This window comes from Macrotis lagotis, chromosome 1 (genome assembly GCF_037893015.1).
Source record: "Macrotis lagotis isolate mMagLag1 chromosome 1, bilby.v1.9.chrom.fasta, whole genome shotgun sequence".
In the NCBI taxonomy this organism is placed as follows: Eukaryota; Metazoa; Chordata; class Mammalia; order Peramelemorphia; family Peramelidae; genus Macrotis; species Macrotis lagotis.
In genome coordinates, this window is record NC_133658.1 from 849,975,586 (window position 1) to 849,990,608 (window position 15,023).

The window sequence follows — 15,023 nt, forward strand, 5'->3', positions numbered from 1 at the left end:
GTGAGGGGAAACACAACTAGTGGGGGCTCAAACTGATGGCAAGAGAAGAGTGACACAGCACAATGCTAGCATGCCCCTAGAGCCCTGAGGAAAGATATAGCTGGCTCTGAGACAGGAGAGCAGCTCATATTCAGTGCACAGTGTACAGTACAATATAGTATTACACAATAATACATTTTAATTAGGTGCACCAGCACCACATGCAAGGCACTGCACTAGATGATAGGGAAGCAATGATAAAATGAAAAATGATCTCTGTCCTCAAGAAGCTTATACCTTTGCTCATTATAGCCTTCCCCACCAAAATGGAATCAGTCCCATTTCTTGAGTTCCACAGCTGCATCCCTATTTTCCATTTGTCTAAAAGGCATATTTGCCCCTTTTGTTCCTGTTTTTTTTCAGCCTGATAGAAGCTCCCAGTAATAATAATGGCAATAATAATAGCGATAATAACAATAAGAAGGCTGGGGTGTTTTTTCAGTTGTAGCACAAGCAACTTACCATTATTTCTGCCAACAAATTAGTCTTAATTGCACAGTTGCATCATTAGGTGGCATTTAGGAAAATGTAGAAGGTCCCCAAGTGTCAAGGAAATAATTTGGGAAATGAAACATCTGAAATTTAAAAAGGAAAAAAAATACCTCAGATACTTAAAAAGAAATCATTGGTTGAATTTTCTAATTTGTCCTTCTAACTTCTCATTTGGTAAAAGGTAAATGGCTCCAGAGTGTATTTCTCTGCTCTATCCTTTGTAATAATAGCTGCTTCTATGCTCGTACTCTTTTTCCACCAAAAATTTCCCCACTACCATGACCTAAAATAATGGGTTTGCTTATCTTAGGGAATGAAGCCTGAAACAAGACCTGTATGATTCTTTTAATTGAAGAGATGTTATACAAAGGATGCAACCAGTTGTCCTTTGTCACCTCCTGAGTATCAAACAAGATGAAATGTGCTTAAAATGCAACAAGAGAGAGTGGAGATGATCCAAGGGAGCACTTTCTAACAATGACATAGCCACTGGAATGGAGGATGGAGCCAACCTGGGGTAACCATGTTTTTTTGGGGAGAGAGGTGGAGGGAGGAGGGAGTGTGCATTAGAATTAGAAAACAAGCTCCTTGTCCACAAGCCAGGAGTAGAGGATTCAATTTTCCCAGTAACTGAGATCTTGGACACCTGGACAAAAGATCACCTCTGCATCCTTTTCTTTCACATGCTAACTGCAACGGGTCTACATCAATTCTGCATGAAATGTACCACAGATGGAGAGTTGGAATATTCACGAGATTTAGAGGAGGGGGAGGGAGTGCATTTCTTTTCTCCTAATCTCCCCACAAAGTTACAGAAGAAATCTTGAGCTGTGAATCATCCCTCTTTACAATCAAGCAGTTATTTAAAATGGAAAGAGAGCAAGAGAGAAAGAAAGAAAGATTATCACCCAACAGCTCTATCCCAAATTTTCCAGTAATCAGCCTCAGAGATGTAGCTAATCTCACAGTGAGCAGTTTTCCTGATTGAGGGAGCTAATTGCAGGGCTGACACAGCTTCCCAGGAAAATACTCATGGACCAAAATGCAAGGCAACACCACCAAGCACACAAAGGACACGCATGTGGTGACCAGAGACTGTGTTTGGAAATTACCCTGTATGCTATTGAACCTGACCATTACAAGTGATCAGACTGGCCCTCCCCATAGAGCTCCTTAGGGCCATTCAAAACCATTAGGATTATTAGTGCTGACTTGAATTAAGCCTTATAAATAGAAGCTTGCACAAGATAAGACTCTACATCAAATAAAGTTCTCAAAACCTAAATATACAAAACCTAAAATCACAGCTTTGTACCAGAGTCATTATTTCCGAGGTATCTTGGCATTTGCATTACTTCTGACCTTTTTTCAAGGTGTGTTAATATGTCCAACAAAACATAAATGGTTACCATACGCTCTAAACAAATCCAATTCAATAACCAGTTATTACATGCTTAATCACAGAGTAGCATTTATATATATATATGCAATGACTGTTGTCTTCATTCAAAGCAGTCCCCTAAATATGACACATGGATTCCTTTCTGGGCTGGCCATTCTCAAATGTAATTTGTGTTTTTCTATAGGAAGAGTCATCATAAGGAGACCTTGAAGACTTTTAGCACATTCCTTTGGATCTTCTCTATATGGTTAAATCTTTATCCTTCAAGTCAAGGAGAACTCAAGTCAAGGACTGTCCTTCATAGGTCCCTTCCAATGTGTTTTCTACCAACTGTCAGTCAAAAATAGTGGTTATAAAAATATTGGCCCCCAAAATTTGAGATGCATTCTCTCATATACACCCATGGACCTTGGAAAGAGTGGGTTTTGACTTAAAATACAATGGTAATAAGTGCTAAAAAAAATACTCCAGGCCCCAAAAGGGACCCCAAATCAAACAGAGATGGGTCACAGATTATAAATGCATGTATTGTCTGAGAAGAGCTTGCAAAGGAGCAGAGAAAGAGAAGAAAAAGTTTTCTTTTTTTCTTTTTTTACTTAAATTGTATTTTATTTTTCCATTTGCATGTAATACTTTGTTTTTCAACATTCATCCATTTGCAAATTTATGAGTTCCACATTTTTCTACCACCTTATATGTATATTCATATTTAACATATTCACATATTATTCATGATGTGAAAGAGAAATTAAAAGTAAGGGGAAAGGAAAAACCATGAGAAAGAAAAGAAAAACATAAAAGAAGTTTTTAAAAAGTGAACATGGTATGCATTCAGATTCCATGGACGTGGACTGCATTATCTATCACAGGTCTCTCAGGGTCATCCTTGATTTCTGAATTGCTGAGAGGAGCTGTGTCTGTCACAGTAGATCATCTCACAATGCTGATGTTAATGTGTACAGTGTTGTCTTGGTTTTGTTCACCTCACTCAGCATCATCTTGTAAGTCTCTGTGCTTAGCTAAAGTCAGACCACTCATGATTTCTTTTTTTTCCCTAATTTTTATTGATTTAAAGCAATGGAGTTAAGTGACTTGCCCAAGGTCACACAGCTAGGCAATTATTAAGTGTCTGAGTCCAGATTTGAACTAAAGTCCTCCTGACTCCAGGGGAGGAAAAAGTTTTCAACTGCTCAAAGGGGAAATGGAAAAGTTTAGCTATTAATAGTTTCTAGAGATTTTTCAGGTTGAGAGTTGGGGTTAAGGGAGAAGACATCTGTAGATGCAATAAGCTAGGGGGCAAGATGTTTAGAAAGTCCTGAACAAGGTTGAGTCTGCAGCTGATGCTCAGTCTGGTTCTGTGGTTTCTACCAGCTATAGGCTATCTCTGTATTCACACCTCAGAAATCCTTCTAATTTACTGGTTGTTATATAAACTCCATTGTCCTATTACCTGATAAGTTGGGCACATGGGGTGAGGGGGTAGCAGGTGAGGTAGAGCTGAGTCTCATTTCTGATTGTAAAGGGTTGAGCAAGCTTATATTCTGGTGCATACAATAAACTGGCAAGCAAGGTATATGCATTCAGCCCTTGACAATCAGAGGTGAAGCTCAGCTCTGCCTTACCTGCTGCCTCCTCATCATAGGCCCCCATGTTGTCTTTTAACTTATAGTATAGTCATTTCAGAGCTCAAGTTCACATGAGTTACACATATAGAGAACATGTGTGTGTGCATATATATATATATGTTTGCATAATATCCTACATGTCAGACTCTGAGCTGATAGCTGAAGATACAGAGAAAGACAAACAACAGTACTTGCTCTCAAGGATCTGGAAGTCTAATGGGGAAGCAACATGAAAACAATTGTGTTCAACAAGCTATAGAAAAGATTAATCAGAGATAGAAAACAGAGGAAAAGTATTAGCATTAAGAGGGTTTGAAAGGTTTCCTGTAGATCTGGAATTTTATCTTTGGACTTGAAGGAAGTTAAGGAAGCCAGGAGGCAGAGATGAGGAGAAAGGACATTCCAGGCATGGGGGACAGCTTGAAAAAAATTGCCTAGAGTTGGGAAATGGAGTACCTTGTTCAAGAAACTGAGGAGATCATTGTCACTGGATAGTAGAAGGAATAATGGTGTATAAAAATGTAAGAGGACTAGAAATATAAGGGGGACAGGTTGTGATGGGCTCTGACCAATAAACATAGGGTTTTCATGCTTACCCTTTAACTTAGCAATGCCACCATCATATATTCCAGAAGAGAGGAAAAACTGGAAGGAAAGGTCAAATATATGGATATTTACAGTAACTCTTTTCTGGTGGCAAGGAGTTGAAAATTGGGATGTCCATCAGTTGGGGAAAGGCTGAACAAACCGTGGTATATGATTAAGATGAAATGCTATTTTGTTATAAGAAATAAGAACAGAATACTCTCAGTAAAAAAAAAAAAAACTTGCATGAACAGATGCAATGGGAAAAGTAACAGCAATGTTGTAGGATGATCAGCTGTGAATGACTGTGACCAAAAAAAAAAACTCTGAAAGACTTACGATAAAGGATACTATCCATCCCCCCAAAAATATGGCTTTATATTTTATCCTAAAAGTGATAAAGAGTTATTGAAATTTATTGAGCAGGGATATGGCACAGTCAGACCTACACTTTAGGAATATCATTTTGGCAGCTAAGTGGAGGATGGACTGGATTTGGGAGAGACTTGTGGCAAGCAGACCAATCAGCAAACTATTGTAATAGGGTAGAGTGGAGGTAATGTCAGAGGAGGGGAGAAGTGGGGAGGAATACAAAAATAAAAGTGATACAACTTGGCAACAAATTGGATATTGGAGAGGGTGAAAAAGAGTGAGGAGGTGAGGATGGCATTTAGGCTTTGAGTCAAGATGCTAAGAATTTTGGGGGGAACCCTCAACAGGAATAAAGAAGTTAAGAAGAGGGGAAGTTTGGGTGGGGAGGGGAAATACTTAAGATGTCTACAGGATATCTAGTTTAATATATCCAATTGGCAGTTAGAGATGTGAGATTAGAGGTCAAAAGAGGGGTTAGGGCTGCTTAAATAGATTTGAAAATCATCAACTTTAGAGATCACCAAATGAAATAATACAGAGTGAAAAGGGTTCAGGACAGAACCTTGTAGGAATGGTTATTGGATATTACCTGGATGAAATTCAGCAAAGGAAATGGAAGAATTGCAGATGGGTAGAAAAGAGCAACAAGAGAGAGCAGTGTCACAAAAACCTACAGAGAAGAGAGTATCAAAAAAGAGAAAAGGGTGATCATCAGTATCAAAGGCTGCCAAAAAAAAAAATCCCCAACTATATGTGTGTGTGTGTGTGTGTGTGTGTGTGTGTGTGTGTGTGTGTGTGTGTGTGTATGAGGACTGAGAAAAGACCATTAAATTGGACCATTTAAGAGATCATTGATAACTTTGGAGAGAATGATTTCAGCTGACTAATGAAGTTGGAAGCCAGACTTCAGAGTTAAGAAGAGAGTGAAAGGAAGTAAAATCAAGTATTGTTTCCAGTCTTAAAGCTTTGAAGGAAGAGAAAGCCAAACTGACTGAACCACCTGTCTCTGCCTCTGCTCAAAGCAATCCCTCCATATTTTGTAATAAAAATAGCTTACAGATGTATAGTATTGTAAGGCTTACATTTTCCTTGCAGCAATGCTCTGAGGCAGGTAGCGCAAATCTTATTGCCCATTTGAAGGCACAGAAAAGTGATTTGTCTTCTAATCAAACAACTAATCAGCCTCCCAGTTAAGATTTAAATCCCACTCCATTGCTTCTAATCTCAGAGATCTTTCTGGCACTGCCCAGGAAGCTGAGGCTCAGAAAAAGCTCCAGAACTTGCCCATAGAACCAGTAATGGAGCCAGTAGCTCAAGCCCAGAAAGGAGGTTTCTTGAGAACCAGAACTGGTTTTTGTTCTGTTTATTTGTATCCCCCAGGCATCTAGCTTGAAGCTAGTAAGCACTAAATAACTATTGGCTGGCTGATCCATTGATTGATCATCTGACTCCAAACCCAAGGCTTTCCTCACTCAGGTAAACCCATGTCTTTCATCTTCTTAAAGTTCTGTCTTGTCTTTTCCTTCATGAAGCCTTCCCTGATTGGACCAGTGAAGAGCACACTCTCCCTACTTATAATGCCCCCAACATTCTGCTGGTATCCTTTGCATGGCTTGCTCTATATCACAGATATAGTGTACATTTCACAGGTATAGTGTACCCTCCTCTACTATTTATTCTAGCCCTTTCTTCTCACCCCAGTGGCTCCAACCCTTCTCTCTTGCATGGTCTTCTTTCCTGACCCCTGCCTAGCTTACTTCCTTTCCTATAATCCTCAAGGTTCCTGGAAGGTGTGCAAAATGTCTACCTAACCCTTCAAAGCCTCCTCCCCCATCTGGCTGTCTCTCCCTGAAGTGGTCCTTCCCTTCTCAAGAATTAACAGCACCAACCAGCCAGCCTCATGAAATACTAATGTGCTGCAAGCTAGCCTTCAATGGGGCCAAGTTCAAGACCCCTGGGAAAGAATCAAACTTTAAAGCCAACTTCCTGTTTCTTCCCTTAATGCTAAACTGAGGCCCAGGGGCAGAAAATAAGAGAGTGGAGGGAAATTTTGTCGAGTTCTAGTATGCAGAGCATAGGCCAATCAGGCCCAGAAAGAACCTTTGACTCTATTGTTGATTCGATCATTCATTCTTTCTAATAAATATTCATGAAGGACCTTCTCTGCCAGCCTTAGGACTGAAACCTGGGGACAGAATTAGATGAGGAAAGTCCAGGCCCCAACAGCAGTCTAACAAGGGAGGGAGGAGGGGACAAGACACGATGGTAGAGGACTAGAAATCTCAGTCAGAGAAGGACAGATTACTAGGGGTAGGGTGGGGTGGGGTGGGGGTTAGAGTGGGGGTTCCGAGAAGGGGGAAAGCAATCTAATTGGGAGCATGATGGGATCAGGGGAGGCTCCCTGGCAGAGATAACATTTGACCAGGCCTTGAAGGACAGATAGGAATTCATCCAATCTGAACCAGGAGAGATTTTCTCAGAAAAGGAGAGACAATGCTAATAAATGCAAGAAATCCAGAGAACAGAATGATAAGTAGGCTAGTTTGAATAAGGTGAAAGTGTGGGTGAAATGAAAGATGAATCAAGAAAGGTGGGCTCTGTCCAAATGATAGGAATCCATAAGGGTCAGACTTAAGAATTTGGTCTTGTGACTGCTAGGTGACACAGTGGCTAGAGAACCAGCCCTGGAGTCAGGAGGACCTGAGTTCAAATGTTCCCTCAGACACTTAATAATTACCTAGTTGTGTGGCCTTAGGCAAGTCACTTAACCCATTGCCTTGCAAAAACCTAAAAAAACAATAATAATTTGGTCTTTATTTTGTAGGCAGGGGGAGGATGAGGGGCTGGGAATGCAGTATGTCAGAGAGTCAGGAGATTTGATCAGAGCTGTTCTTTAGGAAGGGTTTGTTGGAAGCAGAAACACTGCTTAGGAGGCCATGGTAAGTCTGGTATTTGAAGGTCTGTCTTGTGGAAGAGAAATTAGACTTAAGATCATATATCAGATCGGAAAGGGATCTTGGAAGTGCAAGGGATCTGGAATTCTCTGGTTCAACATTTTCTCTTTACAGATGAAGAAATCAAGGTACAAGGAAATTAGGTGACTTCCCAAAGGTCTCTCTCTCTCTCTCTCTCTCTCTCTCTCTCTCTCTCTCTCTCTCTCTCTCTCTCTCTCTGGAGTTCTTTGACTCCAAATCCAGTATTTTTTGGAATACACTCAAGGACTTCACCTTCTCACCTGGAGCCTTTTCACCCCAGAGACATCAACACCCTGCCTCCAGGGTGGTCATAAAATTCAAAAACAGAAAGGTATGTTAAGTTTTTTGCAAATCTTTAGAACATCTTCTAATGCCAATCCTTATTACAGGGTTGATGATGAGGGGAGAATCAAAAATGACTCTGAATTTTGAGCCTAAGTGATTGGAGGATAAGGAAGCTTGAAGTAGGGAATGGTAAAAAGATGAACTTAATTTTGGACCAATATTCATATGTTCATAGGCTTATAGCTTGAAGAAATCTTGAAGGTCATTTAACACACTCCTTTTACAGATGAGGAAACTGATATTCAAAAGGATTTAAGTAACATGCTAGTAAGTGGAAGAGTTGAGATTTGAGCCTGGATCCACAGCAAATGCTAGTGGAACATTCAAGTGGAGGTATTCAGCAGCCAGTAGAATATGCAAGACTAGAGCTCAGAAGGGAGGATGGGGCTAGATTTATATAAGGATAAGAGTTTAAGTCATGGGAGTAAATGAGTTTGCTGAAGAAGAAAGAAGAGAAGCAGATAAAGACACAGAGAGAAAAGAGACAGTCAGAGACAGAGGTCAACACAGGCCAGAACCTTGGGGAAGAAGGTCAAGAAGGCTTAGAAGGAGTAAAAGGAGTTAATGAAGATGAGGAAAAGGTATTAATTGGAAGATAAAGTGAGTTATTCTATACATGGGGGAAAGTGGAAGGAAGGAGACTAGGAGAAGTGGGGAGACATGAGTACTGTCTTCTAACAAGGGTCATCTGCAGAGTCAGAGCAGTGGTTGCCAGTTGCCAAAATCCCATAGAGAAACATTGAATTATGACCTGGAGCAAGAAATCTCTTCCTTAAGATAGCTCCATTCCACCAGAAGGAAGTTTTGACAAGAGTCAGAGGGAAATGGGCAATTTAGGATCCAGGTTGGGTCAACTAAACCTTCTCCAATGAAATATGAGATCTAGTCCTGTCACTAATGTGCTTTGTGAGTTTACCTCTTTGTGCCTCAGTTTCTTTCTCAGTAAACATAATGGAATTGATCCAGGTGGTCTCTAAATTTCCTTCTAGCTGTAATATTCTGTTTTGTGTTCTAAGATTCCTTCCTAGGTCTGATATTGTATGTTCTATAAGGTTCCTTTCAGACCTAATATTCGATTTTTTTAATGTTCTGAAGTCTTACTCAGCTCAGATAGTCTATATTCTAAGCAATAAGACTCCTTTCATATCTAACATTCTGTGTTTTATCTTCTAAGGTTTCTTTGAGTATTCTCATTCTTTTTTTCTATGTTCCCTCCCAGCTCTGACATTCTATGCAATGTTCATTGCCAATTCTAATATTCTTTGTTCTGTGATCTAACTTCCCTCCCAGTACTGTGTTCTAAACCCCCTCTTTCCATCTTTAACAGACTGAGTTCTGACAGTTCAGCATCTCTGAACCACAAAGGGGACACCAGTCACACTCATTACCCCTTACAGCATCAGGACTTTGGATAGCAGCCAAGGACATCCCAAAACTTCAGGCCCTGCCTGGTTGAGGGATGGCTAGACAAGATGGGGAAGGCTGCCTGTCAGCCACCAGCTGGGAAATGTTTTGAATGACACAGCAGATTTTGGGCTTCATGTGTAATGTTAAAATAATAACAATATTTGCATTTAATCTAGCCCCATTCAAACAGGCCCAGCAGGCTTTAGTGGAACCAAACCAAAACAGAAGAACTAGAGAGGAAGATGGGGATGGAAACTCCTGTAATCTCTAGTAGGTTCTGTAATTTCAAAAGGATAAGAGACCTGGCCTGCTCAGAAAAGTCTGATGCCTCAGAGAAAAAGTAATAACAGATCAATATAAAGAGAGACCTACTGTTTATATACTGGAAATCACTATAATGGACAGAGTAGTTGGGGGGTCAAAGTGTTTGAATCTGTCTCTTTTACTCACTAGTTATCTGACCTTCCGCTTTAACTTCATTTTGCCTCAGTTTCCTCATCTGAAAAATGAGAAGGCTTAGATTAGATGGCCTCTGAGGTCTTTTCTGACTCTTGATCCTATGATCTTATGCTTTCTCATATACATTCTTTCATTTAATCCTCAAAATAGCCTTTTAAGAGAAGCAGGTAGAGATTACTATAATTTCCATTTTTTTATAATGAAAAATTGAGACCCATGAAAGACAAACTTGATCATGACATCTTAATGACTAAAAAAAGAAATAATAGGTAAGGCTAATTGGTTAGATTTGGAATTAGTTTAGGGAACACATTCAAATAATGGCTTTACTTTAACTTGGAGAAAAGTCTTTAGCAGAGTTCACCTTGGCCCTGGGCTCTTCTACATCTTTATCACTAAATTTCATAAAGTCTTAGATGGCATGATAATCACATTTGTATTGTGTTTCATAGATTTTCCCCCCAGCATTGGAAGGGACCTTTTGTAGACATCTTTTCCAAGCAAAAATGAATAAGAATTCTCTCTGCCAACATAACTGACAAACTTTACTTGAAGATCTCCAGTGACAGAAACGCTACTACCTCCCCAAGTGGTCCTTTCATCTTTACGCCATATCTAGCTTTTAGGAAGTTTCTTCTGACTTTAAGTCTAGATTTCTTTCTTTGTAGCTTCTACTCATTGCTTATCATTCTGCCCTTTAAGGCCAAAAAGAAGTTTCAACCCTCTTTCTTTGGACAGCCTTTCAAGTACATGACAAGAGCTACCCTTTATACCACTGCCAAGTCTTTTCTTCTCCAGAGAAACCATTCTAAGGTCCTTCAAGGTTTAATGATCCAAGGACCTTCACCATCCTGATTGTCCTCTTTTGGACACTCCCAACTTGTCAACATCCTTCCTAGACCATGCTGCCAAGAACAAAGCCCAATACCACAGATCTGACCTGACCATGATAGAATGAAAAAGGAACATGTCCTTCCTGGATTTGGACATTATGATGTCCTTCATGTGATCTGAGATCACATTAGCTTGTTCTGCTGCTATATTCTACTCTTGACTTAAATTGAGATGGTCACTCACCAAATCCTCCAGAGCTTTTTTAGAAAACTACTTGGCTATGCTTTAAAAAGAAAACAAATATGTTAGATGGATGAAAGGAGTAAGAGAGGGATGAAAGGAGGGATGAAAGGAGAGACATAGATAAAAATAGATGGAAAGATGATAAGTGATAGATGGTAAGATAAGTGAAAAATATATAGCAAATTGACAACAGAATGACATTGAGATAAATGGATAGATAATAGATAAATGATAGAGATATATGGTTAGAGATAATGATGGAAATAGATGATACATACAACAGATGACAAAGATAGATGGATAAACAGATAGAGAAAGCATTTGTTTTGTGCCTCCTATGTTTCAGACACTATGCTCACCACTGAAGATACAGACACAAATAGGCAAGAGAATCCTTGCCCTCAAGAAGTCCATATTCTAATAGGGGAAAGACAACAGGTAAAGGGGCACTTGGAAGGAGAAGAGGGAGAAGGTAGGCTGAGCTGCCAGTGGCAAGGGCCCACCCAGATAATAGAGAAGAAGTAATGATTTTGGTATGAGCAGAGGTGACCTGCTGTGGAGTGGATGAGGAAGTACGAAAGTTCTTAAAAACCTTAATAGCTTTAAGGTGCTATAAAACTTTTGGGACAGTCTATATAGTCTCATTAGATCCCATCTTGCTCATCAGGGTTTTGAGACCTGTTTCTGTCCCTCGGTGATTTAACTTCCCCTTTCTTCTTTGCACTCTCTGTAATGCAAATTGAACAAACAGACTGGTTAAGTCTGTATCCAACTCACTTCTAAAAATGTTAGCACAAGGCTAAGAGCAGAAATCCAAATCCAAGTTGACATTGAACCTTTATGAACTAGTCTTTGGGTCAGGTCATTCAATCACTTACGGTTGGGTGAATCTATCCAGTTTTTCTATCATCTAATCTGTGCATGCCTTCATTTTTTTCCAAAATGAATATTTTATCAAATGCAAAATGTAGGTAGCTCACATCTACAATAGCCCCTAATTTACTAATTGAATAACTCTTTCAAGAAAGAAATGAGATTTGCACAGGCTGACCTGCTCTGAGCAGCTCTTTCTGATAACTGTTTTCTGTACCAGTTGTTCACTCACCCACCCTAAAATTCTAGAATTTTTCCAGGAATGACCAACAAGCCCAATGATTTGAATACTCCATTCTGTTCTCTTTTTAAAAACTTCACAGTGATGTTTGTGCTTCTCCTGCAGAGTCTGTCTCCTAAGGGAATCACAAATTGTAAAGCCTAGTATGGTAGCATGAATCTTGCTGAATCTCTCCAGCTGGGCTAGGAAAGGGTGCATTCACTCACTTATTCACCAATCAGCACTGCTGAACAAACCCCAAAGCTAGAGTTCCAAAATAAACTTTCCCAGGGATTAGGAATATGGTTTCTGGAATTTTAGAAACCAGTCTAGGTGAGGAGAGTCAGAGCAGTGATAATGGGGTAGATATGATCTTACACAACATCTAGAGGTCAGCTCTATTAAAAAAAGGAACTGTTTGTGAGGATTGGCACAGGCAACAGAAAAAGGGAAAAAGCAATTAATATGTTTAAGATTAAGGACAAACATTATCTCCTTTGATCTTCACAACAAACCATCTACTTCCCATTTAAGAGATGCAAAAATAAGAGGTAGACAGAGGCTAAGTGATTTGTCCAAGGTCACATAACTGGTATAGGTCTGAAACTGGATTTGAACTCAGGTTTTCCTGACTCCTGGACCCAGGGCTTTATTTACTCTGCCACCTAGTTGCTTCTAACAGTTTCACAAGGTACAGTTCAAATAGAAAAAGGTTCTATATCTGTGCAAGGTGAGTGAGCAGAGTAAGCCTGTGAGAACCCTTAAGATAGGGTTCACTGTCCCTACTTGACTGAAGGTGTATGATTGGGTTTGATTGTTTTTGTGAGCACATATATATTTGCACAAAGGACATGTGCCTGTAAAATAATCTAGAGAGATGAAGAGGGGTCTTTTAATGTAGAAAAAGCACTGGCTCTTTCCCATCTCTCTTTTTTCTTCTCCTCCCCTCTTCCTTCTAATCATTCTCATTCCCAGCTCCTCCTTCTCTTCTTCCTCTTTCACTTTGCTGGCTCTCTCTCTCTCTCTCTCTCTCTCTCTCTCTCTCTCTCTCTCTCTCTTTCTCTCTCTCTCTCTCCCACTCTATCTCTGTCTCTGTGTCTAACACACACACACACACACACACACATACACACTACAAACAGAGAGAGAAAGAGAGAGAGATAAGTGCCTCTCTGTCCCCTTCTCTTTCTGAATTCTTTCTCCTTTGAATCCAGCTAAAATGACAAATGCATCTGACCCAGCAACTAAATCCCTTTCCAAGGTTGGGTTCACAAGGAATTGTATTGGGAGCTTATGTCTGGACACTATGAAACCGACCTGAGTTCTCTTTTGAAAGAAAGAAAAGCAAAAACCCTTTTAAGAAATATATGTACTCAAGCACAACAAATTCCCACAATAGTCACATACAAAAAGGTAAGTCTCATGGGAAGAAGGGAGAAGAAATAAATGCTTGTTAATTGAAAAAATTAAAACTTTAATTTTAAAAAATGGGAGAGAAAGGGAGGGAGGGAAAGAAGGAAGGAAGGAAGAAGCTAGGAAGGAAGGAAGGAAGGAAGGAAGGAAGGAAGGAAGGAAGGGAGGGAGGGAGGGAGGGAGGGAGGGAGGGAGGACCAATGGAGGGAAGAAGGGAAGGGAAGTAAAGAAAGAAGAATGAGAGAGAGGGAGGGAAGAAAAATGAGAGAGGGAAGAAGGAAGGGAAGGAGTGAAGAAGAGGAGGAGAGGAAGAGAGAAGGGAAAAGAAGGGAGGAAGGAGAAAATGGAGGAAGAGGGGGAGAGAATGAGGACCCTGCAATCCTTTGTTGCTCTTTTTTTCTACCATAGCTTCTCCTTCAAGAAAGAATAGAAGAAAAAAAGACACTGAGATAAAGAAAAAAAGACACTGAGATGGAGAAAAGAGCATTCTTGGTTTATAAATATTAATTACAAGCACCTAGTAATAAGAGACAGCGGAAGCTGTTGGCTGTGATCTCTGATTGTTTGACTAATCCTAGAGACAGTTTAAACAAGACAGTTATTGCTTGATGGGACACTAAATTAGAAAGCTCCACTCCTTCTCAGAGATTAGTTGGTGAAGTTGGTGGGAGACAAGGGCAGTGTGTATTCATGCTTAGCTGCTCAGGCTCTTGAACTTAGTCAGAGAATTCCTTTTACTGGGCATTGAAAAGAGTGACAGGACCAGTTTCCTAACCTAACCTTCTAGAGGTTCCCAGTCTGATACTGGAAACTTAGTCTGATAGGATCAACCAATCAACAAACATTTATTAGTGCCTACCAAGTGGCAAGCACTATGCCAACCAGCTTGAGATTCAAAGGCAGAAGGGGAAAAATCCCTATCATAAGGGAACTTGCATCACACTGGGGGTAGTATACAGCAGCTCAGCAATAAATAAACTACTGATAAGTAAAATAGGGTGTGTGTGTGTGTGTGTGTGTGTGTTTGTAATGGATATACTGGGATTTAAGGGGAATGACACAGTGCACTAATTAAGAAAATAAGAAAGTTCTCTGGAAGTTGAGCCTGATATTGAGAATATTTACAGAGTTTTTGTGACAGAGTGAAGATGGCAATGCAGAGTTAGCATGCTATCAGCCCTTTCCCTGACATAACTTTAAATGAAGCCTCTGCACAGACCCTAAAGCTATAGATACTACCAAAAAAACAAGTTAAAACTCAAGATATAGATCTTCAGTAAAGGTCTGCCATTTGTGGGGGATTAGAAAAGCTGGTGGGAGGCTCTTAGCTACAGTGCAGCTCAGGGCCAGGCTTTGCAAGCTAGGTAGATGGCCAGCCAGCAGGTAGGGTCCCACTCTGAGACAAACTCCAAGCCCTGGAAATGCTGGGGCAATGGGTAGGACTGGGTTGGGAACAAACCACTACATAGGCAAAGTATGGGCTATGTAGCCAAAACTTTAGCAAAGCAAACGATCAGCCAGGAACCAGATTCCAACCCCAGAACAAAATACTTGGGACTATATTCCCTAGACACCAGGAGCAGATTTTAACTATCAAAATGAGCAAAAAGAAAAAAACAGTGCTGACCATAGAAAGCTAATATTCTGATAGGGATGATAAAAATGCCATCTCAGAAAAAGGAAAGCAGTGACAAATAGCCTCCATGTGAAACCTCAAAGGGCTTTATGAATTCCTGGTG

General features: G+C 40.2%; 1 long non-coding RNA gene across 3 annotated transcripts in view; it reads right to left on the reverse strand.

Moving 5' to 3' along the window:
- Nucleotides 1–15,023, reverse strand: part of LOC141508713 (uncharacterized) — a 203,217-nt gene that overhangs the window by 143,740 nt on the left and 44,454 nt on the right. For all 3 annotated transcript variants that reach the window (XR_012474484.1, XR_012474485.1, XR_012474483.1), the window contains exon 2: nt 502–614. This is a non-coding gene — a long non-coding RNA (uncharacterized LOC141508713). The remainder of the gene's footprint in view (nt 1–501; nt 615–15,023) is intronic.